Genomic DNA, 26,009 nt, shown 5'->3' with positions numbered 1-26,009 from the left:
GAGCCACAGTTCTACTTCTAGCTTTTTTTGGTAGTTTAGTGGAGATAAGAGTCTCAGATTTTCTTGCCTAGGCTGGATTTGAACTGTGATCCTGAGATCTCAGCCTCCTGTATCACTAACATTACAGGTGAGAGCCATTGGCACCCAGCTAATTTTGATAAATTTAGAGATGAAGATCATAGAGTCTTAAGTTGGTGGAACTTAGACCCAAAACTTTTCCCTCTTCTGCCTTTGAACTGCCTCTCAGCTAAGGACATCTTTACCTTGTAACTCTCAGCTTTGCAAATTAGGCTGATCTAATATTTTTTTGTCTCAAAAGATTATGTAATGAATAGCAAATAGGAGTTGAATATGTCTCTTATTTTGGCCAAAAGGTGCTTTAGCCTTTAAAGTAATTAAAGTTGAATAAATTGAGTCATTATAAAAAAGGAAAGCCAATTTTCGTATCGAAAACTTCCTCTCGAAGTAATTTTGGAGAAAATTTAGATTAGATCTCCCCAGAGACGGACTATTCTACAGGTTTCTAATTAGGAAGAAATAAAAATTTATAAAAGAAATGAAAAGAAGAATACATTTACATTTTCCCTGCTTGTCTGAACAATAGATTCTTTTGAGCTTATCTCCAGTTGTTCTAAGCACTGGAAAGACTTCATTCACAACTTGGCCTTCAGGAATACTATGGAGTCAGTATGTTTTAATACATGGGGAAGTAGAAGGAAATTTTTCCTATGACCTTATTACTCCATTTTCATTGCTGAAATGGCCTAGGCAAGATACTTTATACAGAAAAGAAATGGTCTATTTGGGTAATAGTTCTTCAGTTAAAAGGTCAACTGGCTGCCTCTATTGATGGCCTTCAGAACATTACGTGGCAGGAGATAGGAGTGTGTGTGTGTGTGTGTGCGCGCGCGTGCGTGCGCGTGCATGCATGTGCATACTAGTATTTGATTCTTGGACTTCAATGCCAATAGCCTCATCAAATGCTAAGAATCTCCCAAAGGCCTTATCTCTGAATATCACTGGTTAACTTCCCATTCTTTAATTAAAGTCAAATTGAGTTTCTCCCCCACTTTATTACTTTTTTACTGAGAAGTACAAGTCAAAAACAAACTTTACAACTTTGGTGGGGGGGTGGGGGGAGGATTGGGTGGGGGGAGGCTTGGAAGGGATGAGAAGGGGAAACAAAGGAGGAGGCAACAATGCTTGATAAGAAATGTACTCATTATCTTGCCCATGTAATTGTAACCCCTCTGTACAGTTTTTTCACAATAAAAAATTAAAAAAATTAAGAAATAAAAAAATAGAAAATAAATTCCAACACATGCACCTTTGTGGAACATACTCAAATTCTATCCAAACCAGCATACCTCAGTACTCTAATTGAATTGCCAAGTACTCTTGGCCTTTGGGCTTAATAGGTGACTAGAAGTATAGCAAGTAGAGATCCGTCTGAGGGTTGGTAATGTGACTACTGGTTCCTCGCCCAAAGAGTCCCTACTCATCAGGAGAAACAAAAAGGAATTCTTACATGCATTCACTTATATTCCACTTGAGCTCCCTTAAAAACTAATCACTGGAGTGGCCCTGGAAATATAGAAATTAGAAACAGGAATATATGTTATTTTCAAAATTGGGACATAAGAAAAATAACATGTGCACAGACCAAGACTCTATCTTTAATTTAGATTACATCAGCCATAAGCCCACCTATGAAATTGGAATTGGGATTTGCAAAGACAAGTGAATAATTAAAGACAAGCCTCTAAAGAATTCGTAAGAAAAGGTTGCCTCTGAGCTTGAGGCTTGACATCTTTTTGCTCTCTTTGCCCTACTTTTTGCTGTAATTATGTAATTGAAAATGTATTTTATCTTTGCCTCCTTCTCTCTGTAATAAAAATTTCAGTAAGATTATAGAAATTGCTTGATTCAAGTGTTAAAAGTTACATCCAGTGCTTTTCATAGCACTTCACCAGGAAGGTACCACATCATTTTTGGTCCTGAGTCAGACTAGTGGCCTTTTGCTTTTTGCAGGAGCCCCATGTACACAATGAGCAGCATAGCTGTGCACTGGAGTTCAGAGATTTGCAAGTATGAGTCACAGGCTCTGTACTATATCAGGAAACTGAAGGAAGAGGTCAAAGGGGGGATGCTGAAAGGGTGCATAACTCTAAGGTATCCACCAAACATTTAAGGCTCCTGTCAGTATGCAAATTGTGATTCAGTAGGTCAGAGTGGATCCCTCACACACACTCTCAGCTGTCACCAGTTCTCCTGGTCTGTGGACCACACTCTGGCCATGAACTGGAGTAATAACAGTATTAGAAGTAGAGTGCTTGGCAATTCAATGGAGTCCTGAGGCATGCTGATTTGGATAGGATTTTAGTATGTTCTACAAGAGTGCATGTGTTGGAATTTATTTTCTATTTTCAATTAAATAATAAAGGGGTAGAAACTCACCTAACTTTAAAAAAAGGGTTGGAAGTTAACCTGACCATGATATTCAGAGGTACAAACTTTGGGAGTTTCTTATAATTAGATGAATTGTAGTACAGTATTAGAAGATGTTAACTTTAAGGGGTTAGCTTTAGTTTATAAAACCTTGGTGGGACCATTTAAAAGCATTCCTATCAGCCTATATAATAAGAAGTATTTCTCACATGCTGTTTGTTTGACCTTTTATGTCACTTTGGCCCCCTTTTTTTCTTTGGGTCCAGTCATGGGGCCTGAACTCTGGGCCTGGGCGCTGTCCCGCAGCTCTTCAGCTCAAGGCTAGCACTCTACCACTTGAGCCACAGCGCCACATCCAGCTTTTTTTCTTTTTGCTTATGTGGTGCTGAGGAATCGAACCCAGGGCCTCATGCATGCAAGGCAAGTGCTCTACCACTGAGCCACCTTCCCAGTCTACTTTGGCACATTTCTTGTAGGGAATAAATAGTCATTTCTCATTTTTTACAGAAATAGTCATTTCTCATTTTTATAGAGAAATGAGAGTTTATGGGGTTTTTTAGCTTTTAGTTTGATTCTTTATTAGAGTGACTTTTGTATTTCTACATTTTTGTTTTAAATCCAGGGTTGTTCAGGCTTGTAAAAATCTTTGCTATTTCCTCTAGAACTCATCTTGTTCTGTGATAGTGTCTTTGATTAACAAAAACAGTGTTTGCACCAGGGTCTGTCTGCGCACGCGCGCGCACGCGCGCGCACACACACACACACACACACACACACTCACCATCTCTTATAGTATTAGCTGTGTGTTATAATACTTAAAACATCAAATCATACTCAAATAAAATTTTTGGGTAGTAGTTTTGCCTTGAATATAGTTTTTACTTTTGCATTTTAAAAACATTTTGCTTCAGGGAGCTGGGAAGGTGGCTCAGTGGTAGAGCACTTGCCTTGCATGCGTGAGGCCCTGGGCTCGATTCCTCAGCACCACATAAGCAAAAAACAAAAACCATTTTGCTTCATATCTGTGTTCATCTCCAAGTACAGCAAATGTTCCTTGAAGAGTAGGACAATTCATACTTAATTCCAATCAAAGTGGTAGACACAAAGTGTTGGGTGCAGATAGAAAGGATCAAAAACAATGTTGATTAAAATACTTACAAATAAAGAAATGTTGTATTTCTCTCAAATGCTATGAAATGGTTATTATGTTTTGCATTCATAAAAGCAAGTTTTTCAGACAGCCTAGTAACTTTTAAAAGAGACTTTTCTTGGATTTTTCTGAGTCTGAAATTTGGGAACTTATGATTTATTCAAGTCAATAGCCCACTCAGGTCAATCCTTCAGTGCATCAAACACAAACCTGCATACAATAGACTTTAACACAAATGTCCATTGCAGCTTTAGTCATCATATTAAAATATTGGAACCAGCCCCTCCAAAAAATTAAAAAGAAATGACTCCCTGGTAGTGCAAAGATCTGGAAAAATACTAAATGCATTACAAGGAGCATAAAATGTCAGACACTGAAGGAGATATATACAATATAATTCCATTTATATTAATGTAATTCCATTTATATGAGGTTGTTGAAGGGAGAAAATTGATCTTTGTGCTGCCATTCAGATCAGTGGTAACGTGAATACATGAGATGAAATTCATTGGAAAGGGGCAGGAAGGAACTTTTTGGGAATAACATCAGTTATTTGGCAATAACATCAGTTTATTGTATATTTTCCCACAAGTTCATTTTTCCAAAGACAGTCAGTCTGTGTTTAGCACAAGTTGCCTGATATTTCACAATTGTTCTTTAATTGTTGTTATAAAGGGGTTATAGTTACATAAATCAGGTAATGAGTACATTTCTTCCTCACTCTCAATTTTTCCCTCCTGTCCCTACCCACAAGATGTATGGTTCTACAAGTTATATGGTTCATTAACTTTTCTCGAATAATGGCAATTCTCTCTTGATTATAGATCAAAACTTATTACCCTGAATATTTAGAATCTGTTTTATGTTGATCATACCCCAACTTTAAGAAAAGGTAGCAATAGCAAGGAAAGTGCCAATGGAGAGTACTTTTTCAAGATGAAAAAGTATATATGCTAAACAAAATGATGCAATAAAAGGCAAATACCAGAAAAGAAGGAATTGAGGATTAGTGAGGCTATGAGCTTGAGTAGGGCAGAGCCAGGAGGGACTTGATGTAGAAAGATCATAATAAAACTGTGTTTACAGCTTCAAGGCTGGTTCTCTGTTGGCTGTGTTTCCAATCCACACCAATCCCCTTGGCTTGATTCTTGGCAGTAGTAGGAAGCCAGGACCCACAGTCCACAGTGAGGGCAGAGGAGGAGACTGGGAGGTTTGAGGCAACGTGTAGAGCCATGTTTGTCAAGCATTTTCCTGCCTCAGAAGAATGATCCACGTTGAAACACATTTTCTGGACCTCATCCCAGAGTTTCTGGTTCAGTAGGACTGGGGAAGACCCTGAAAATGTGCCAAAAGTCTTTCGATGTTGCTGATCTAGACAAAACTCTTGAGAAGCATTTTTATAGCCAAGGACATTCATGCTTTGAATACAAAATTGATTCATCTGAGCTGATAGAACTGTGACTGGTCCTGAAGCCAGGCTGCAGCCTCCAGTTGAGGTTCATGCTGCTCACACTGATTTAGAAGGGCAGAGTTACAGAAAGCAGTGAGTGCCAGAGGTCAAGGGAAGGGCCCTGGGGGTTGGGAGGGTGGGAAGAAGATAGGATTACTAACAGAGATCTTGTTGCAGTCTTGAGTAAATGTGAGCCAGAAGAGGTTTTCGTCTTGCCTAGTACACATGGGCATAGCCTCAAATTGTACAAGGGCCTTCCTTGTTTTATGCCTACAAAGGTTAAAAAAATAATTAATGGAGATTGTCTTTTGAGTTTTGAGGGGGTGGGGAAAGGCTGGTATTCATGGCATACTTAATAAATACCGTTTTATAAACAAATTATGAAAATGATTTAAAAAATAAGGCTCATGAAGTTAATAAAGGTGTATATCTAAACTTTGAAAAGCAATGGTTCACTGTGAATTGGTGTGTGTATGTGTGTGTGTGTGAAATCCCAATTTCTTTTTTTTTTAACGCAGTTATTATTTTTTTATTGTGAAAATACTGTACAGAGGGGTTACAATTACATGGGTAAGATAATGAGTACATTTCTATTAAGCATTGTAGCCTCCTCCTTTGTTTCCCCTTCCCATTCCATCCTCCCCCTGTCCCCCCTCCTAACCCTCCTCCTCCCCCCACACCAAAGTTGTAAAGTTCATTTTCGACATACGATTTGTACTTCTCATTGTTGCAATGGGTCCCCTTGTATCCCTATTTAAATGATGTTTTTTCCCTTCCCCTCTACAAATTATACAAATTCAGTGAAAGCAGGGGTTATACCGTGGGGGAAGGACATACAAAGCAACAAAGAAATAATCTTATAGAGAAAAAAACATTTGAATACATATCTTAGGGTTCATGAAATCCCAATTTCTATGCACAGAAGAAGTGTTAGGGAAATGCATTACATATTAAGTATGGCTTTTCTTGAAGTTATATAATTATGAGATTATTATGTTGTTAACCACTTTGGATTATAAATTTCTTGAGATAATGAGTTTTAGCCATTGTAGACATTATTTGTTTTAGAAGTAACCAGTTAAAAATGAAGGTGCTATAATATCTATAACTCATTAATGAATTGTCAGTATAAAAAGAGCATATATTATCTATTTGTTTAGAGACTAGACCATATTTTGTCATGTCATACCATATCAAATAGCATCAATTACTTGATTTAATCAGTTAATAGTCTCCAACATATGGTTTGTCTGAATACATGAATAAATGAAGGCTTTTATTGATTCATTTCTAAACATATAGTTGAAAAATACTCATTTCAGCAACAAAAAGAAAGAAAGCACTGATAAATGCTACACTGCGGAAAACTTTGAAAACATACTAAGTGGAAGAAGCCACACAAAAGACCAGCATTTTATAGGATTCTGTTTATACGTAATATGTAGGTAAAACTGAAGAGAGAGGAAATAAATTCGTGACTGACTAGGACTGAAGGGAGAAGTTAGGGAACCATGATCAATGGATATAGAGTTTGATGGTGATAGTGTTTTGAAGTTAATTGTAGTAAGGTTTACATGGCTGAGTAATCTAGAGGTATTGAACTAAGTACCTTTAAATGGGTAAATTTTCTCTTACATGAATATGTGTGTGTGTGTGTGTGTGTGTGTGTGTGTGTGTATGTATGTGTGTGTGTGTATGTGTGTGTATGTGTTTATACTGGCCTTGGGGAATGGTCCCTGGGCTTTTTAAATCAAGGTTCTCTAACACTTGAGCCACAGCTACTCTTCTAGCTTTTTGGTAGTTAGTTGGACATAAGAGTCTGACGAACTTTCCCTGGATGGCTTCACAATCTCAGCCTCCTGAATAGCTAAAATTATAGCTTTACAAGCATGAGTCACCAGTGCCTGGCTATGAATTTTATCTCATCTGTTAACAAAATTTAAACATCTCTGATCATGTTCTTAGGACTTCATCTGCAGTTTGAGTACCACCAGACTTTGCCATTTTTGCCTTGTCTTCCAGGGCGCAGGTAAACTTATCCAAGCACTGATACTTTGAAGTGAGAGAAAACCCGGCTTTAGGGATTTTCTAAAATTGAATTACTTTTGGCAAACATTTTAATTAGCTGATATTCATGGGAAATCCAGATGGTATCTATCTCATATAATTAAACACATTCAAAGCTGCCGCGAAATCTCTGCCCCTGCCACGATTCCTTTCCCCCATACCTCACTTTCTGTGCTCTAGCAGAAAAGAAAACACTCAAGCTAAATCTTATTCACAGATATAAATTTCTTATCTCATAAGCAGCAGCTTAGGGTTATAGCCTACCAATTTCATAACTATAATCCACGAATCAAGAGCATCCATAGTATCTGGGAAAATTATTTTAAAATGCAGACATTGTCTTATTTCCAGAAATATGGGGTTCCCATATTTCTCAATATTTTGGATGCAGAACCTAAAGTTGCACCTTTTACCAACAACTCTGCCCTCGCTTCCATGATTTTCAGATGCACTGTTTTTTTTCTTTTTTAAAATTATATTTTATTTATTTTTGTGTTGCTCTTTTATTACTTTCTTTTTTGTTGTTTTGTGCTGGTCCTGGGGGCTTGAATTCAGGGCCTGGGCTCTGTCCTTGAGGATTTGGGCTCAAGGCTAGTGGTCTATCACTTGAACCACAGATTCAATTCTGGCTCTGTATGTGTGTATGCGTGCATGTGTGCGTGTGTGCGCCTGTGTGTGCGCGCATGTGTGTGTGTGTGCATGTGATTAAGATGGAAGCACATAATTTTCCTGCCTAGCCTGACTTTGTGATCCTCAGCTTCAGAGCTCAATCTCCTGAATGGCGAAGATTGCAAGTGTCAGCAATCCCTTGGTACAAAGGGATCATCATTAAATGAAGCTGTTTGTAAGTACAATGATTTGTCAGAACAATGCATCTTGATCAGTCTCATCCCTTTCATCATTCTTCCTTGTACCTCTCCACCCCAGCCCTTTCCCTCCATTGTCCTAGTTTCATAGGATATGTTTTGAATTTTACGACTGCATTTTCCCCCAACTTCTTAAAATTTGAGCATCCAACTTCTTAAAATTTGAGCATCACTATCAAGATCATGGCCAACTATTGTTCATGTCTTTTTGGTCTCATTGGAAATTTCTTCTTTCTCAGTGTTAGGAAACATCTTTTTGCTTTAGTTTTTGCTAGATGAAGAGTTGATCAAATAGTTAGCTAAGATATTTGACCTCTTTGCTTGAATACTGTCCTAAATATGGTATTTTTTTCTTTAGTTTATTTTCTTAATACTTCCCTTGCTTTTTTCTAACGTGACATAAAGGATTATTCTAGGTGGTATACAAAGTCTTAAATATTCTGAATATTTTAGGATTAATAAATTCAGTTGATGTTTTCAAAATATGTAGTCTAGGGCTGGGAAGATTGGCTCAGTGGTAGAGCATTTGTCTTGCATGCATGAGGCCCTGGGTTCAATTCTTCAGCACCACATAAGCAGAAAAAGCCAGAAGTGGCGCTGTGGCTCAAGTGGTCGAGTGCTAGCCTTGAGCTAAAGAGCTGAGGGACAGCACCCAGGCCCAGAGTTCAGGCCCACAACTGACAAAAAAAAAAAATGTAGTCTAGCATTCCTGTTACTTCATACTTTGTATGAAGCCTGTCCTAAATATGTTACTTTTTTCTTTAGTTTATTTCCTTAATACTTCCCTTGCTTTTTTCTAACATGACACAAAGGGTTATTCTAGGTGTTGTACAAAGTCTTCAATATTCTGAATAGTTTAGGATTAATAAATTCAGTTGATGTGTTAAAAATATGTAGTCTAGAGTTCCTATTACTTCTTTTAGTATTTCTCCTTTTCAAAAATTGGGATTTTTTTTTTTACTTTTTGAAAATTTTTATTTTATTGTAAAGATGCTGTACAGAGAGGTTACAGTTACATGAGTACATTTTAAAGTTTTCTTTTTTCTCCAAATGCTCAGAGTTCCCATTAAAAAGCAGTACGTTTGCTGGGCGCCGGTGGCTCACGCCTGTAATCCTAGCTACATAGGAGGCTGTGATCTGAGGATTGAGATTCAAAGCCAACCCCGGCAGGAAAGTCCATGAAACTCCTCTCTCCAATACACCACCAGAAAACCAGAAGTGGCGCTGTAGCTCAAGTAGTAGAGCACTAGCCTTGAGCTGAAGAGCTGAGGGACAGTGCCCAGGCCCAGAGTTCAAGCCCCATGACTGACAAAAAAAAAAAAAATCATTGAGCATTAATAGCATGGAACTTTAATAAATTTTAACTTTTGTAATATAAGACTGAAATTTAGTCATGGGTTGCAAAACATTTTGGTCAACTATGAACTGTGTTGCCCATAGCTAGGAATGTAGAAGATCATATCATCTAGCTGTAGGTCAGCATGCATAATGATGAAACTGCCTAGAGCAGATTCCTCAGAACTGGCCTCTAATTAAGGAATGCATGATTGTATAGACTAACATTTACAGTAAAACTTTGAGGAATTAAAATCTTTTGTGAACAGTATCATTTAAAAGTGGTTTTGATTGCCTGTGCTATGTAAAGTTAGGGATATATACAATCTTTGTGTTTGCATGAAAATATCTCAATTTCTTTTAAAATCCATCATTATTTCTTAATGTAAGGTTCCATGAATCCATGACTCCATCAATAAAATATAGATGGCAGATAGATTTGAGAATAAAGTCAGAAAGTTTGGAATTCAAATAGGTTTGTAAACCCACTTGGTCATCTTTAAATCACCATCCATCTCTACTGAAGTTTGGTATTGAAGGTGAATGAGCAAAATTTTGTGCACTTATCGGGTATGCATGAGATTTGCTTTTTCTACTTCATGTTTCTGTGTCACTGTAAGAGAATTGTAGCAGAGGTGCCGCTCCTGATGTGTGGGCAGATCTCTTCCTTGTTAGTGCATCTGGAAGCACTGGCCTACAAAACAGGATGTTTCCTTTCTGTTTCAGCTTTTACTTTTCAGTCTCGGAGTAGATCTTGATTCTTTGGCCTTCCTTCCTATTTTATTGTTTTTTTCTATGTTCTTTTTGTACGTGGGTGTGCATGAGTGTTTGGGTGCTAGGACCAAACTCAAGTAAGGCTGGCTCTCTACAACTTGATCCACATCTCCACTTCCAGCTTTTTGAAGGTTAATTGAAGATGTCTATTGGATTCATCTGTGTGAACTGGCTTTGAATGTGATATTCAAATGTCAACCTTACCAGTAGCTAGAATTACAGGTTTGACCTACTAGCACTTCTCTATATTCATTGTTCCTTCTCATTTTGCCATTTCGTGTCTCTTTGTATCTTCTCTTAATTATGACTTGCCCAAGTCCCTCTTTTTAGTATCGTAAAATAGTTGTTAGACATCTTATTTGACAATTTATAACAGCTTTAGATAAACTGTTCTCAATGTAAGAGTTGTGTTTGTATCCTCCATTTCCTTCTGTGACATCAGCAAACATGACCTCAGTGTGCTAGACACCAGCTTAAAGTTGGAAATACACCAGAAGCAGGAAAGCCCTGGGCTCTGCCCTATTGGTTTACCCAACTAATTATAAATCCGCACAGTGAGGTTCATTCACAAGGACAGTGAGAGCAATAAGTTGGGGATATTTAACTGAGCCTGGAGAGCTGCGCTGGAAGGTCATTTATCAGTAGCATCTCTCCTACTTGCCTCTTTCCTGTTCCCCCCGAGATCATGCGTCACTTTTTCGATGTCCTTAGGACTCTGTGTAATCATCTCTGTCACAGACTGACCACATTGTTAGACTCTTCCCTGAGGATAATCCCTTCCACATGACTGGGCCTAGCTCTTGAGATTCTCTGCCTGGTGCCTGGCTTCACTCACATCCGATGAGAAAGGCCAGAAATAGACTTCTCTTTGCTGTTCCATCAGTCAGACTTGCTGAGACCTTGGAACTTCCTAAAATTGGAGGTGTCATAATCTGTGGTGAGCACCAGGTTCCTGGACAGGTGTAGATGTTGAGAAACAGATTTCAGGCTCTTAGATATTAGAACCAAAGGAACCCAGGATGGAATCTACAAGAATGAAGTCATAGCACAGATGATAAAAATGGGTCTCGAGTGCTTGGTGACTCGCCTGAGTTCTCACAATTAGAGTTCCATCTGATACTGTAACCTGGGTCTTCCAGTTGAGCTCTCTCTACCTTCCTACTTAGTAGTATTTATCATGTATTTTAGAAATTATTTTCAGTGGTTTTATTATTCATTTATTTTTGTCGGTCATGGGGCTTGAACTCTGGGCCTGAGTGCTGTCCCTCGGCTCTTCAGCTCAAGACTAGCGCTCTACCACTTCAGCTACAGTGCCACTTCCTTCAGTGGTTTTAATCACAAGATTTAATTATATCAATGATATTGGATCAGTAAAGTGTCATTTTTAAAAAGACAAAAATATGTATATATGGACGTATGTATCAGGAGATCAGGATGGCGTCATTGGAAAAGCACTTGCCTACCATGCATGAGGCTCTGGGTTTGATCCTTAGGAAAGCAAAGGCAAAGTCAAGACATTTAGCTGTGTATAGCTTTAAAAATTAATATATTTTGCATGATATAGAAACAAATGGGAAAATCATATTGAATTCATCTGCAATTGGCTTCTAAATAAAACCATATTGAAATTTGTTGTAAAATAAAACTCAGAAATTGGAATTTTCAGCTCTAAGGTCCATGATGTAATAGCTGGAAGTTGTTTTATTTTGTTTGTTGTCTTATCAGCACAGTAGTATTTATTATTGAGAAAAGCTAGACCTCTAGTTCTTCCCACTGTTAAATTCCTGTGAGTAATGCAGTAGAAAGATGTGACTGCCCTTTGTTCTTGATACTCAACATTTGGGATAATCCCGCACTTAGTTTTTCATTTTCCTTGACATGCCTCTTAAAATATTGTTGCCTTTTCTTTTTTTTTCTTTAATAGGGTGAGCATCTCAGATAAACCCATAAGAATTTTTGTGACTCGGCAAACAAAACAGCAAAGGAGCTGATTTTCTTTCAGAGTGTTTAGAACTCTAGTGAAGGAAACACTATTTGGAAGTAGTTGAGGACTGCTGGGATTTAGGAAATCCTCACAGGAATCAGTTTCCTGATGCCAGACAGTATGCTGAATCCCTCTGTTGGCCAGTGTCTCCTGGTGTGAAGGAAAGCATGTGGAAGGTGATGGTACAAAGGCTCAGGGCAAAAAAAAATTTTTTTGATTATTGTTGAGCCAGGTAGAGCTTTGCCATTTGAGTCAGAGAGTAACATGGACATGATGTGTATGGGTTGGAGTTAGGAATTCGGGAACAACAGGAGATGACAGAAGGCCTCACTTTTCGTCATCAAGGGAGCAATATGGGAGTGGGAGGAAATACAAGAATTGAGGAACAGAGAAGGAAGACAGTGCCAGGACTCGAATCTGACTTTTATTTGGGAGAAAGGCCAAGATTTCATAGCAATGTCCACTATTGCCTTGGGTCTGAGCCTGCTTGAGGAAATATCTCCCAGGGATTGTGGACCATAAACCCAAATTCTAGGGATACCATGGTGCATGAGAGATTATGAAAACCAGTATGTTTTGATATCTGTTCTAGGATGCAAAGCAGGGTATTACATATTGGCTTTTGCTCTCAAATGTAGTGAAAAGTTTGAATGTGTTTATAACCAATAACATGCATGGAATTCACTCCAAAACCAGGCAGCAGATGTGTAAGGCATGGTTTTGGATAGAAGCCTGGATGTTATCATGCTGACAGATATGATGAAGTCATTTTCTGTGTGTGCTAGTTATCAAACCCGGAGTCTTGTGCATGCTAGGCATAGCTCCAACATTGAGCTACATCTCCAGCCCTGATGAAGTCACTATTCAGATGAGCTCTCACAGTGGCTTATGCTAGTCTCTCAGGATTTCCAAACTGTTTTGTCATGACAGCTTGCAAATTGGACATTAACAAGTAGAAAGCATATAGCAGGAAAGGACTCACTGGTCATCTTTAGGCAAATGTAATATCTTTTATTGTTATACCTGCTAAGATCACTTTGATTAATCTCTAAAGGAAAGCTGCATGGAGATGGATACTTATTGAGATTGCTGTTATTCAGGCAGACCTTCAATATTGAGTGCTGTTACATTCTCATATGTGATGCTTTAGCTTTGAAAGTTGAGCAACTTCACTTAACACATTTGCTGCAATCTAGTGTAGAGACACTGATTTAACCACATGGACAAGGTGCATCGGAACAGACATGGTAACTCATAGAAAAATCAATGAATGAATTCAGAACTTTTGTTACTAATTATCTGCCCAGTGGGGTATTATCTGGAGAAACCATTATTTTTAGAGTTTGCAGTTAGTTGATTGACCTTCTTGCTAAGTGCATCAAGTTGTAATTTTCATCTTTGATTCAGGGACAGAACTAACAAAAATAACCACTATCCATGTTGGCATAGCAGGGAGATCTCTGGGATCACCTTTCCTTTACCTTATTTCATTATCTCATATTCTCTCTGCCAGTTTATAATTGTATTTTCAGTTTCTAGCAGGAGACTTCTGTTACATATTTGCTGAATGACTGAATGAGTGGGTCGTTGCTTCAGTATATCAATTTTAATGTTGTTGAAACTGAGTAACCACCAGTGTTAAGTTTTCACATTTCTATTTCTTTCACCACTTCTGTGGGCAATGAATATCCCCAAATCTATGGGCCATGGATTAGGTTAACTGTACTTTATTAGGTGTTCATTCTGTCTAGCTTTATTCCTTCCTCCCCTTTGAAACATTCCTTCTCTATAACATCATCTGTTCCAATTGCTTTTGTTACCTTTTTGTACCAGTCCTGGGGCTTGAACTCAAGGCCTGGGCACTGTCCCTGAGCTTTTGTGCTCAAGGCTAGCGTGCTACCTCTTGAGTCACAGCTCTACTTCAGGCATTTTGATGGTTAATTGGAGATAAGAGTCTCATAGACTTTCTTGTCCAGGCTGGCTTCAAACAATGATCCTTAGATCTCAGTCTCTTGAATAGCTAGGCTTATAGGTGTGAGCCACTGTATCCAGCTTCCTATGGCTTTTATGTCTTGAAATTTTTGGTTTTTCCTGCTTATGAACCTCATGGATATTGAGTTCTTCTAGTTACTTGTATTTCCAGATTTTTCCTGGTTAAGAGTAAGAGTAAGGTAAGAGTCTGATGGACTTTGTTTCCCTGAACTGACTTAATGCTCAGAGCTCAGTTGCCTGAGTAGCTAGGATTACATGTCAAGCTTATATTCTTAATTACTAGCATTCTCTGTTGCTTTTGCATGATAGGTGTTATTGAATATACCTATCAATGCACTTTAACAAAATAAAAATGAGTTAACAATGAAAATTATTAGCTCAAAAAATACCACATTCTCCTTTCACTATCCTTCTACCTATCAGCCCAACAAATATATTGGAAGTGAATTAAAGGATCAGAATGTATATATATGCACACATATATATTCTTCATATATATATTCTTTATTCTTTATATTCTTGTACAGTTTTTCCCTCATTCTCAGAAATAATTTGCTCATGTCATTAAAATGATTTATAAACACTTGAAATACTTTATCTCACTTCAAATATTTGACAGATTTGAAATATAGTCGTAATGATAATTTCATGAAATTTCTTTAATCATTCTTTATTCCATCCTTTTTTGTTTCTGCTTCAGTTTAAGATTTTCTGTCCTAAAACATTGAGATAGCTACAGATTTTTAGCCTTGTTAAAAAATGTGATCTATGAACAAAGACCAGATAGGAGAAATAACAATTTCTAAAACTTTGAAGACCATGAGAAAGACCCAGTGAGATCAGACTAATAACTTAGTTTTCTAAAATGTTATTTTTCTGTCTTCACAGACACTTTCCTAAGTGTTCAGTTTCCTAAATGTTACTATAACTTAGATGTTAAATCACAAGAAAGAAACTCCTCTCTTTGAGGTTAATCATGAATTCATTCTTCATCCAGGCCTTTTCTCCAAAGTAGACTTGATTTCTCATGGAAAGAAAACTTTGTTATGTAATATAAATTTCTTACATAACTGTCAGTTCTGTTTTACAAAGCCACCTGTTTTTCTATTATTCCAGGGATGACCTTCTTGTAGATAATTATACAATGCATAAAAATCCTTCAACCTGTCCATTTCAACCTCTTGCTTAATCTTGTTTCTATGCTGTGAAAAGAATTGGGAAAATAACTTTGCTAAATGGAATTCAGAATGATTATACCCATCTTCGTTTGCTACTCAGTTGAGTCATTTTAATCATTTTTTGTGTGACAAGTTCTTGAGCTTTCTACATTTATGCAGTTTTATAGATAGAAGTTTTATTTTATTAGTTAGAAGTGACCAAATTGGAATTTTCATTTAATTTCTTAGTGCTTTTATTGGTTGTAACAATGTATCATACTTCCTGAGCTTAGGAGGGAGGTGTGCACTTAAATTATTGCTTTGTACTCATGCTTTGCATTTCGAAAGGTTGCTTTTTTAGAAGTTACAATATGATTTGAGACCCCTCTCCCCATGTTGTAGAAAGAATGGTTTTTTTTGTGGTTTGTCCATTTACTTTATTGAATTCTCGTTCTCATTCTAAATAATCGGGCTATTTGGTCTTGTTCTAATGTGATACTACAATCTTTCCTTTTTCCCAGGAGTAACTTGGCCATTCCTCTTGTATGTCTCACTCGTTACCATATGTATTCCCTGCAAAATAAATTCCATTATTATGAAGTCTCCAAAAAGAAAAGTTAATATTAAAAGACCTCTGTTATATCTCTGCCATTTTGAAGTTAGTGTGTGCAAATAGTAATTTTCCATAACATTCAGAATTGTCAAATTGCCCATGCTATAAAAAAAGGAGTCTCACTGGATACCAATGTCTTGTGGTTATAATTCTTGCTACTCAGGAGGCTGAGATCTGGTGATTATGGACAGACAGACAGACAGAGAGAGGGCTATCTTGACAAATAGAAGTAGTCATCATTTTGTTAAGAGTTCTAGAAAATTGTTTTTTGGGCTTAGTTTTCTTTCTTTTCTGGGAGGACTGCACAAATGGCCTAATGGTTTTTAGGCCTCCAGTCCTCCTTAGTTTTCTTTAATGTGTCACCTTTAGCAATGATGAAGTTTTGGGATGCTCAAAGGCAATATTTTGTATTGAGAGAAAAAGGCATTTCCATTCATGATTGTATCACTCACTTCCTTCTAGAGTTTGAAAATTCATGATGGATCTCTTATTCCATTCCCATCGTCTAAGTGAGCACTTCATTCTACAATGAAAAGATTGTATTTCAAGAAGGTTCATTGACTGGCTCAGGTTATCATGCCTTTAAAAGCAGTTTTGCTGTAGATGCAATTCATAACTAGATTTTTTGGTTGATCATAATTGAAATATTCTTATCACTAGGACAGAGATCCATTTTTGGAAGTTGCTCAGAACTTCATCATAAACACGTGGTGACTGCCTGTATATAATTTTTGGCATTGTAGAATATATTTTCAAATAGAGTAACCCTTAGTTTAAAGCATATAGCTTTAAATGAAGCTCTTTGTTATCTAGAGCAAACATTTCTACCTTCTTTGCACTCTATGTTGATCATCCAGTAGATAGCCAAGGTAAGCAAGTTAGTTACATTAACAGGGCTGTCAACAATGGCAGCAGTTACATTTTAGTCCTTAAACATGCAGGTTACATCACAAAGACCCATGTAGACTGTCACGTATTTCAAACACTGATGAGTCTTCAGTATTCCTTTTGTTCCTTCAAGACTGCTACCTCGCTCTCTCTTCCATTAATAAAAATTGTTCTAGGAAGCAAGTTGAGGAATTGTTTTCCTCCATGTAAGCCCTTACCAAAAATGTTTATTTTGTTCTATGATTATAGTTACCAAATTTATTGCAAACATCCAGATATTGATCATTGCATGTCTCTTAACTTCTGTCTCACAACTGAACATAAAATATTGCTAAAAGCATCATGTAAAACATGAAGATGAGATTTCTAAGTCCTTTTAATTTTCTGAATGATGTTTATGATTGGAAGTATCAGCTCTTTAATGATGCTGATGTAGGGTTGAACAGAGTAGCTAATGGCATGCTGTGCATGTGTCTTCAGCGCCTTCAGATTCATGCAAATGCAATAGCATGCCAGGAGAGTGAAATGAATAAAGAAGGGCCCAGACATGCTAGTGGGGTACTTGGGGATTGACTGCCTCTCTGAGTAGTGGAAATTTAACAACATTTTATGGGAAGTATTTATCACTTACAAATATTTTGCCTCTTTGGGGGGGGGGAGAAAAATGATCTGATGTTCCGTATCAAAATTTGGCTTTCCATTTCAAAATGGATTTTGATCAGAGATATTTGTTTAGGATAGAGAAAATATGTCTGATATAGAAATAAAGCTAGTTTCTGCTTCAAATGGATAAAAATATGAATTCTATGGGTAATCCTGGAGACCAAAATCTGAGTTCTATGAGTAATTCTGTGTAGAGCTGATGTGACAATCCGAAGACAAAATTTATGAACACAGCTTAGGAAATAGGAGATGGAGCACTTAGCTATAATTTGTAACCATAGTGACAATGTGATTATTATTTTCAGCTTCAATTTATATAAAATGGGGAGATAGCAAGACAGTCTGTCCTTGTTGATCTCATGCACATTTTTCCTAAAGGATTATGGTGAAAAGATAGCTTATCAGTATGATCCATTTGCTTCTATAAGAAAAGTTAAGATCCATATCATCAGTTAAATTTTCATTCTGCTTTATAATATAGTAGTATCTATGCTTTAGTACTGTCCAATACTTCCAGTGAGCCTAGTGTTTTCAATGCTGCCAATAACTTTTACATAATTTTATTTAAATTTCTGACTAGATTTGAATGGTAGCTCCTGAATGACATATTTTCAGTTGATAATAATGCTTGGGATTAACCAAGAAGTAGATTGACTGTTTCCCTTTTAGGTAATTTTAGGTTATAGGAATCTTGTAGAAAAAAAATGCCAAAAAATAAAGAAAAATTTAAATATTGCCACATTTCTATTATTTATAAATAACTCTTAATCACATAGTAATAATATATGAATGATACTTAATTTTTTCTGTGAATGTATGCATATTCTAATGGTTTTTCCAAAGTATAGAATATTTTAAAACAGAATTGTACATATGACACTTAATATTATCTAGTACTAAGTGCTAGAAATCCTTGTAGTATTCTACAGAATCTCTTAATTGTGTTCCTTCTCTTTTTTTGTGTGTGGTGCTGGAACTTGAATTCAGGGCCTAGGCACTGTTCCTTCTTTGCTCAAGGTTATCACTCTACCACTTGAGCCGTGCTCTATCTACTTCTGGCGTTTTTGGTGATTAATTGAAGATAAAAATTTTATATGCTTTCCTGCCACAGCTGGCTTTGTACTCTGATCCTCAGATCTCAGCTTCCTGAATAGCTAATAGGTATAAGACACCAGCACCCAGTTGTGTTCTTTCTAAACCAAAAGGAAAATTCAAGCTTAAGCCCTTTGACTTTTAACATGGGAGAGTTTTAAAATCATGAACTTGTAAATCCTAATATCAAGTCTTACAGTGATATTGCACATTCTTAAATTTAGGAATATGAACTTGATAAATGTGTTCTTGCTTAATAATACTCACTGTGTCTGTCATTGACCATCTGGTCTTTAGAGAGGAGCTAATCCATTTTTTGGCCACTCTCCCTGGCTAATTTCCTTCACAGTGAGGTAAGCAACCTAAAGAAATCTTGGCCCAATTCTCTGACATTAGAATGCCATGAAAATTTTTGTGCCAGTGTGAGAATTAGACAGCGTTGCCTCTGGGTGTGAAAACAAGTGTGTGCATGGCCCTCCTTTCTGGGCTTATATGCATTTTTTTCTGAACTCCTCAGACACTGAAAAACTGTTAAAGAATATGAACTTTTCATTGGCATATACTGAATTGTGCATTTGATCATGCTATCTACCTACATAAAATGTACTGTGATCATACTCAATCCCTCTACTACTCTTTTATAAAACAAGTTTAAAATTCCTTTGTAACTTTCAATGTTCAATTAAACTTGGCATTCTGTATTATGTCAGAGTTTTATTTTATGGAAGGTGATAGGTCGAGCTATTCTTATCCCTCCCTCCCTTAGATAAACTGACATTCCAGGGAGTTGTCACATTTATTCTTCTATTTTATACTCCAAGTTTTGTGTCCCCAACATATGTACTTGAGTTTGAGCAGTCACCAATCATTGTTCATCTGGTGTACTTCATGAATCAGCCTTCCCATGTGAACCTGATGGGAAGCAATACTTTTTCACGGGAACTCTTCATACCCACCTCTTCATTATCCTGTGATAGGATCACATTTGAGATGAATGGAACAACATCAATTCCGTATTTTGTTTCATATTCATAAATATGAAACCTTGAAGTTATATCTCTGTATTCAAATTTAAGATTAGTATGCGGACATATTAGTCAGCTGAAAAGTTTTGAGATAGGAGGTAGATCTATATGTTAGGTTTTCTTTATAAAAACAGAAATACACATATATACATATATATGTACTGTTATATAAATATATGTATATACAAATATATGTATAGGTATATGTACAAATATATGTATAAGTATACATACATATATTTGTATATATGTATATATTTATCCTTGGTAATCCTACCACACAGACAGTAATCACAATGAACATATTTTAGATATTTTTCTTTAGAATTTTTTTCCTATTCACATACATGAAAATGGATGTTTGTGGGTGTGTATAGACATCTCTATGGGTATAACAAAATAACAGTCTTGTTTTATATTCAGTTTTACATCTTACCCTTAATATTTGTATGCATCCTTTGATATCTTTTAAGTATTCAGTTGTGCTAAAATATTACCAGTTGTACGTTCTATTACTTATTGATACTTAAATTCTACCTGTCTTTCAGCTGTGTGGTAGAAAGTGGAGAGATTAAGGTGCTGTTTTGGGTACAGGATTTTCACATTGTTTTCCTGAAGCCTTATGAGCTTGGTCAAGTGGAGTTTATCTTAAGGAATGAATGCTATGGTTTTACAGATGCAGGTTGATTAAAATCAGAGTTTTTCTAATTTTTTTAGCAATGAATTATCCACTCACCAAATATGTAGTGTGACCCTACCATGTGTCAAAGACTGAGTGGGGGGAGAGATTAAGCCCTGGTCTATCATTGACTCATACAGTTACATGACCCAGATCTCTGTTGAGACTAACAATGGTCATCCATGAGACATATAAATAAGTATTTTAGAGGGAAAAATGTTCATTATTCTGATAGGGTTGAAAAAATGCTGCAACAGCATCTCATTTTCAGATGGAGTTCTGAGATGTACTGCAGGGAGGAAAAAAGAAAACAAAACAGAAGTTCACCTGTTTTGTTAAATCATTTTCTGAACTACTTTAATTCCAGAATTTGTTATTTGTAACAGGTACAATAAATAGTTATTGGATTTGTACTGGAACAATCTATGTGACAGTATAAATTACCAGTGGACATTTTTTTCTTGAGTTAGTCCTTGGACTATCAGTACCAAAGTGCTGTCTTGAGATTTTAGTATGACTGGGTAATTACAGAGAATTGGAATGTTACTTAACCACATATGTAAGTCTGCTTAAAGGCAATTTCTACCTTGAACCACTGTTATATATTTAAGAGTCACATTTCCATCTTTTAGATAGAATCACACCTTCTCTTCAGAACCAATAAAAGCAACAGAAGGCTATGCATATCTATCTATCTATATACACACATGTCTATATACTGTGTGTTTGTGTGTCATTTATATTCTAGAACTATATGTGAAAACTGTTGGCTACTTTTTGTGTAAATAGGGATAGAGTGTTTGTATTTTGCTTTTAATATTCCCTATTGTTTGAAATTCCAAATTAATTGTTTGCAGGTTGAGGATCACTTATCCATAAAGTTTGGGGCCAGAAATGTTTCAAATTTCAGGCACTGAAAAACAAAAAAGATTTCAGCTCATTTCAGACTTTAGACTTTCTGATTAGGGACAGTCAAACTGTGTTGCCTAAATTATTACCTATGTGTTATTACTTGTGGTCAAACACAGGGAAATGCTAGTATTGATATGACTTCAATGATGTTTTAGAATCACTATTGAGAAATACAAAGGCCAGAAAAATAGAATGAAAATCAGAAGTAACTAGAAAGAAGACTTGGCTGTGCACTTGTGGCTCACAAGCCTATAATCCTAGCTACTTAGGAGGCTGAGATCTGAGGATCACAGTTCAAAGCCAGCCCAGGCAGGAAAGTCCATGAGATTCTTATCTCCAATTAACCAACAGAAAACCAAAAATGGAGCTGTGGCTCAACATGGTGGAGTACTAGCCTTGAGAAAAAGAGCTCAGAAACAGCACCCAGGCCCTGCGTTTAAGCCCCATGACCTTAAAAAAAGAGATTTCCTTGTGGAATATAAGAAAGGGAAATTGCTTTTAACTTTACCAATGATGTTTTCTTTGTATTAAAGTAGTGCTACTTTTGATAGGCTTTATTCTTTTTAAATTTTTTTTGTAAAGATGCTATACAGAGGGGTTACAGTTCCGTGAATAAGGTAATGAGTACATTTCTTGTCTAGTATTGTTACGTCCCTCCTTTATTGTTTTCCCACCATCCCTTTCCTCCCCCACCTCCGTCACTTCCCCACCCTCCGAAGTTGTAAAGTTCATTTCCTATATAGTGTCTTGTGGGTATCATTGTTGCAGTGGGGCATCCCTTGTCATTGTGTCTGCGTTTTGTTCTTCTCCTTCCCCTCCCCAAATTAGACAAGTGTATATACAAGATGCAGGATACCAAAATCAAGTACAGTGACAACAGGGGATATATCATAGGGGGAAGAACATACAAAAGAAACAAAAAAAAATCACAGAGTACATTAAAAATAGCAACAACAAAGAAACATCTCTTGTATCCATAACTTGGGGTTCATTTTGCTTAGCATCATTTTATATGGTCATTTGTACATAGCTTTTAAGCTTTTCTGCTTATCTGATAAAATTACCCTAGACCTATACTAATTGTTGCAAATGAGGGAAACTGTAGGACCTATATTTCCTTGGGTCTGGCTTAATTCATTCACTTAATATGATTTTTTTCTATCAGAAAGAATGGCACTGCCCCATTGGTTAGGAAATTGATAGACTTTATTCTTTTGCACTTGTATTCATTCCTTCTTTATTCCTTTGGCTTTCTTCATTACTAAATTACATGTTTACTCTGTGCTGTCACATGTTCACTGTGTCCCAAATATCCATCCTTGTGGCTCTCTGTTCTCACTCCAGGTTAGGCGTGTGGTGGGTGGTGGGGATTTGAATATTTCCAAGGCTGATACATTTCTCAGGTGCTTGGCATGGGTCAGCCGCATGGCTTTCTGAAATGTACAGTTCTTCTTTAAGTCAACCAATTCAGGTGTTTTCTGGCTTTCAATGATGAGACAGTAAGTTGCATAACCTTTTTTGGTAAAATACAGATTTACCTCTTTTCCCTTGACATTCTACTAAAAATATAGGAAGATGTGACGTATTACATGGCAGCTGAAAGCATTGGCATGCAGGAAGTCATTGTGGTTTGTTTGTTGTCATGGTTATCTAACGTAATTTACCAAACACAGTTCTCCTACTGTGCAATTGTGCAACTAAACAGCTGAGCACAACAGTTAGTTACCCAAACTAATTCCTATCCAATTAAATGAACACATTGAGCTATAAACTGAACACTTTCTTTGTGATATTACATTTTCCCAAATACTATTCTAGCATCTCTTTGGTTCCCTTCCCATATGTATCTAATTAGTAGACCAAAAGAAAAGCCAAAGATTGTACAGACTCATATGAAAGATTATAACAAATATTTCTTTATCTGCACAAGGAAAACAACATTCAGCTGGTCCCCAATGTCTTCCCTGTATCACTAAGTCTAAAGTTGAGAGCTTGGAGAAAAGAAACTACCCTCCAAATCAAGAGTTTACCATAGGATTCATCCATCACAATTCAATCTACTTTATAAAGCTTGACACTCAGGAGCTTTAAATGCAACTGTGGCCCACAAGACCACAGATCACTTATGGGGCATAGCTCTTAATGCAAGAGAATGGGCTGTCTTGGCAAGGTATCATTTAGCAATCTGAGTTCAAGCCTCTATATTAACAGAAAAAAAGAGACAGACTTGCTTCTTGGGAAATATGATGGTCTCATTCATTCTGCCAAAGTTGTGTTGAGGGTCAGGATGGTAGGTGCTGGTGGAATAAATTACCAAAATAAAGTGAAATTTCTGCAGTGACATAGGGTGTGGAAGTGTAGCATACATGGAAGAATTGCTGAGTGAAGCAGAGGCAATGCCTGTGTGATAATATTTTGAATTTGTACTAGGTTTCTTTTCTTCTTTTTAATTATATTTTTTATCTGTGTGTGTGTCTGCATGTGTGTAGTTTACGTGCTGGTCCCCAGGTTTGAACTTAGGGCTTGGGCACTGTCCATGAACATATTTTTTTCTCAAAGTAAGCACTCTACCACTTGAGCCACAGCTTGACTTCTGGCTTTTTTGGTGGTTAATCGGAAATAAGAGCCTCATATCTTTCTTGTGTAGGCTGGCTTTGAACCTCAATTCTTAACTCTCAGTCTCCTGAGTATCTATGATGACAGGTATAAGCACCGGGCCCAGTCTTTTAAAGACCTGCTGTGTGACTAGTTCAGTCTTAGCCTAGTTAGCTTTATCCCCTTGTACAAATAAACCACTGTATTGCCATGCAATCATAATTGTGTACAAGAGGACCAAATAGAACTATGTGACCCATGGTATGACATAGGGGCAAGAGCTCCCAGCTAGAATTTACTCTCATCTTCGTCATTAACCATGAATCACTGAATTGTTCCTTACTGCCTTTGCAAAACAAGGGCTTAGAAGAGATAATCTTTACTGTTTCAGCCCTGCTTAATATTTGAATCCTAACCTAGCTGGCCAAGTAGCTTAACCTCACAACTATCTGGACCCTTCTAGTGACATAACCCAATACTTTGTTCTGTGTTCTCTTTTATAAAAGTCAACTATGTGTTCCCATCAGTTCTTACATTATCATAGAACATCTTGTCAAGTTTTCCTATTGACAAATGATTCCAGACAACAGATATACCTGACATTTGGTATGTTTGTGTGCTATGTATGTCTGTGCACACCAGTACTAGTGCTTGAACTCAAGGCCCAGGTTCTGTTCTTTAGCTTTTTGGCTTAAGCCTGGTATTCTATCACTTGAAGAGCAGTTCCTCTACCAGCTGTGAAGGAAATAAGAGTTTCATGGACTTTTCTTGTTTTTGGTGACTTTGAATCACAACTCTCAGATCTCAGGCTCCTGAGTAGCTAGGATTACAGGTATGAGCCATCAGCACAAAGCTCTCCTTGGCTTCTAATAAAGGAAAGAATCGAGGTGGCAGAACTGACACCTAACCTCTTAGTCTCTTTCCTGTACTCTAGTGAGTGAGTTTTGTTTAACCACTGTCTCCAGGCTCTTCAAGGGTGATGGTTTCCCATTCTTTCAAGTCAACAGTAGCCTGCCCTGTTGGACAAAGATAGTGAAGATGTTCAGAAATGGATGCATTGCATTGCTGTGCATTGAACGGCTAGATGTAGATGTATATTCAAAGCAATTGGGAAATGTATAAGTACTGCTCTGCCCTGAAGAATGCATGGGAATTTTCATGGTCCACATAAAGCTCAGAAATTTTGAGTTTCTGCCCTGAAAGACCCCAGAGTAATATTTTTGCAAATGCTTCCTGGAATTTTATAGCTCATCAGTAAAACTCCCACACAGGTGTCAGTAGTAAATGAAGAGCTTCTCATGAGAATCTAGTTTACCATAGAAATAATGGCAAGAAACTGAAGTGAGCTTTGGTGTATTTATTTTGGAAAGCCCTCAGAGCGAGGGTGTGGCTCCTTGATTTCTAGATGGAGAGTAGGCTGCACCAGGCCACAGAATGTTCTCACAAGCATTATTTTAAAAAAAAACAACAAACAATTAGAGAATTTGAATTTTTAACATGGATATAAAATCCTATAACCAAATTAAAAATGATATTTGTGTTATAATTCTGCTTTTGGATATCTGACAATGTGACATTAGGGGATACAAAGTAGAGCTAAACATAATATTCTAAGATTCTGCAAGCCAGAAAGAAAGCAAAAATATGTCACTTTCATATGCTAAAGCAGAGACCAATCAGAGACCCTTGGGTAGGTAGTAGTTTTCGGTCCACTATGTTGGGGTTCATTGCACTAAAAGTAGATCACTTTTAGTTAACTAATGTTCAATATGCTTTCAATAGCTGTTACAAAAGCTGCCTATTTCCCTGTGTATAAAACTCCATGAATCCTTTACCAGTTACACCAGGAGAATTACCCAAAAATATAAGTTTAAAGCAAGAAATGAGCCAAAGAGTTTAGTTTCAAATTTTACAAATAAAGGGGAAAATCTCATATGTAAAAATTGCCTTTCCTGAACAAAGGGTGAACATTGTACTTACTGTTTGATGAATGCCATGATGTCAGTGTTCTAATGCACACACATTTAGCATACTCAACCCCTAGTACTCTTTTATCCCAGGAGACTCTTAGCTGTTTCTTGCTTCATGTGTATAGTATAATCCCCTACAACAGAGGCACAAAGTTTAAACTAGTGCAGAGATAAATTTTCCCTGTCAAACAATGCTGGTCTTCTCCATGTTTCTGGATCATATTAAAAGTTTCATGGAATGCATTTCTTGGCAAAAGCAGCAGTATGAAGTCAGCAGAGCCATTAAAATGTCTTGATGGAAACACACACACACACACACACACACACACACACACACACACACACACAC

Source organism: Dipodomys ordii, unplaced genomic scaffold (genome assembly GCF_000151885.1).
Source record: "Dipodomys ordii isolate 6190 unplaced genomic scaffold, Dord_2.0 Scaffold34, whole genome shotgun sequence".
NCBI lineage: Eukaryota > Metazoa > Chordata > Mammalia > Rodentia > Heteromyidae > Dipodomys > Dipodomys ordii.
Note: the sequence above shows the minus strand (reverse complement) of the source record.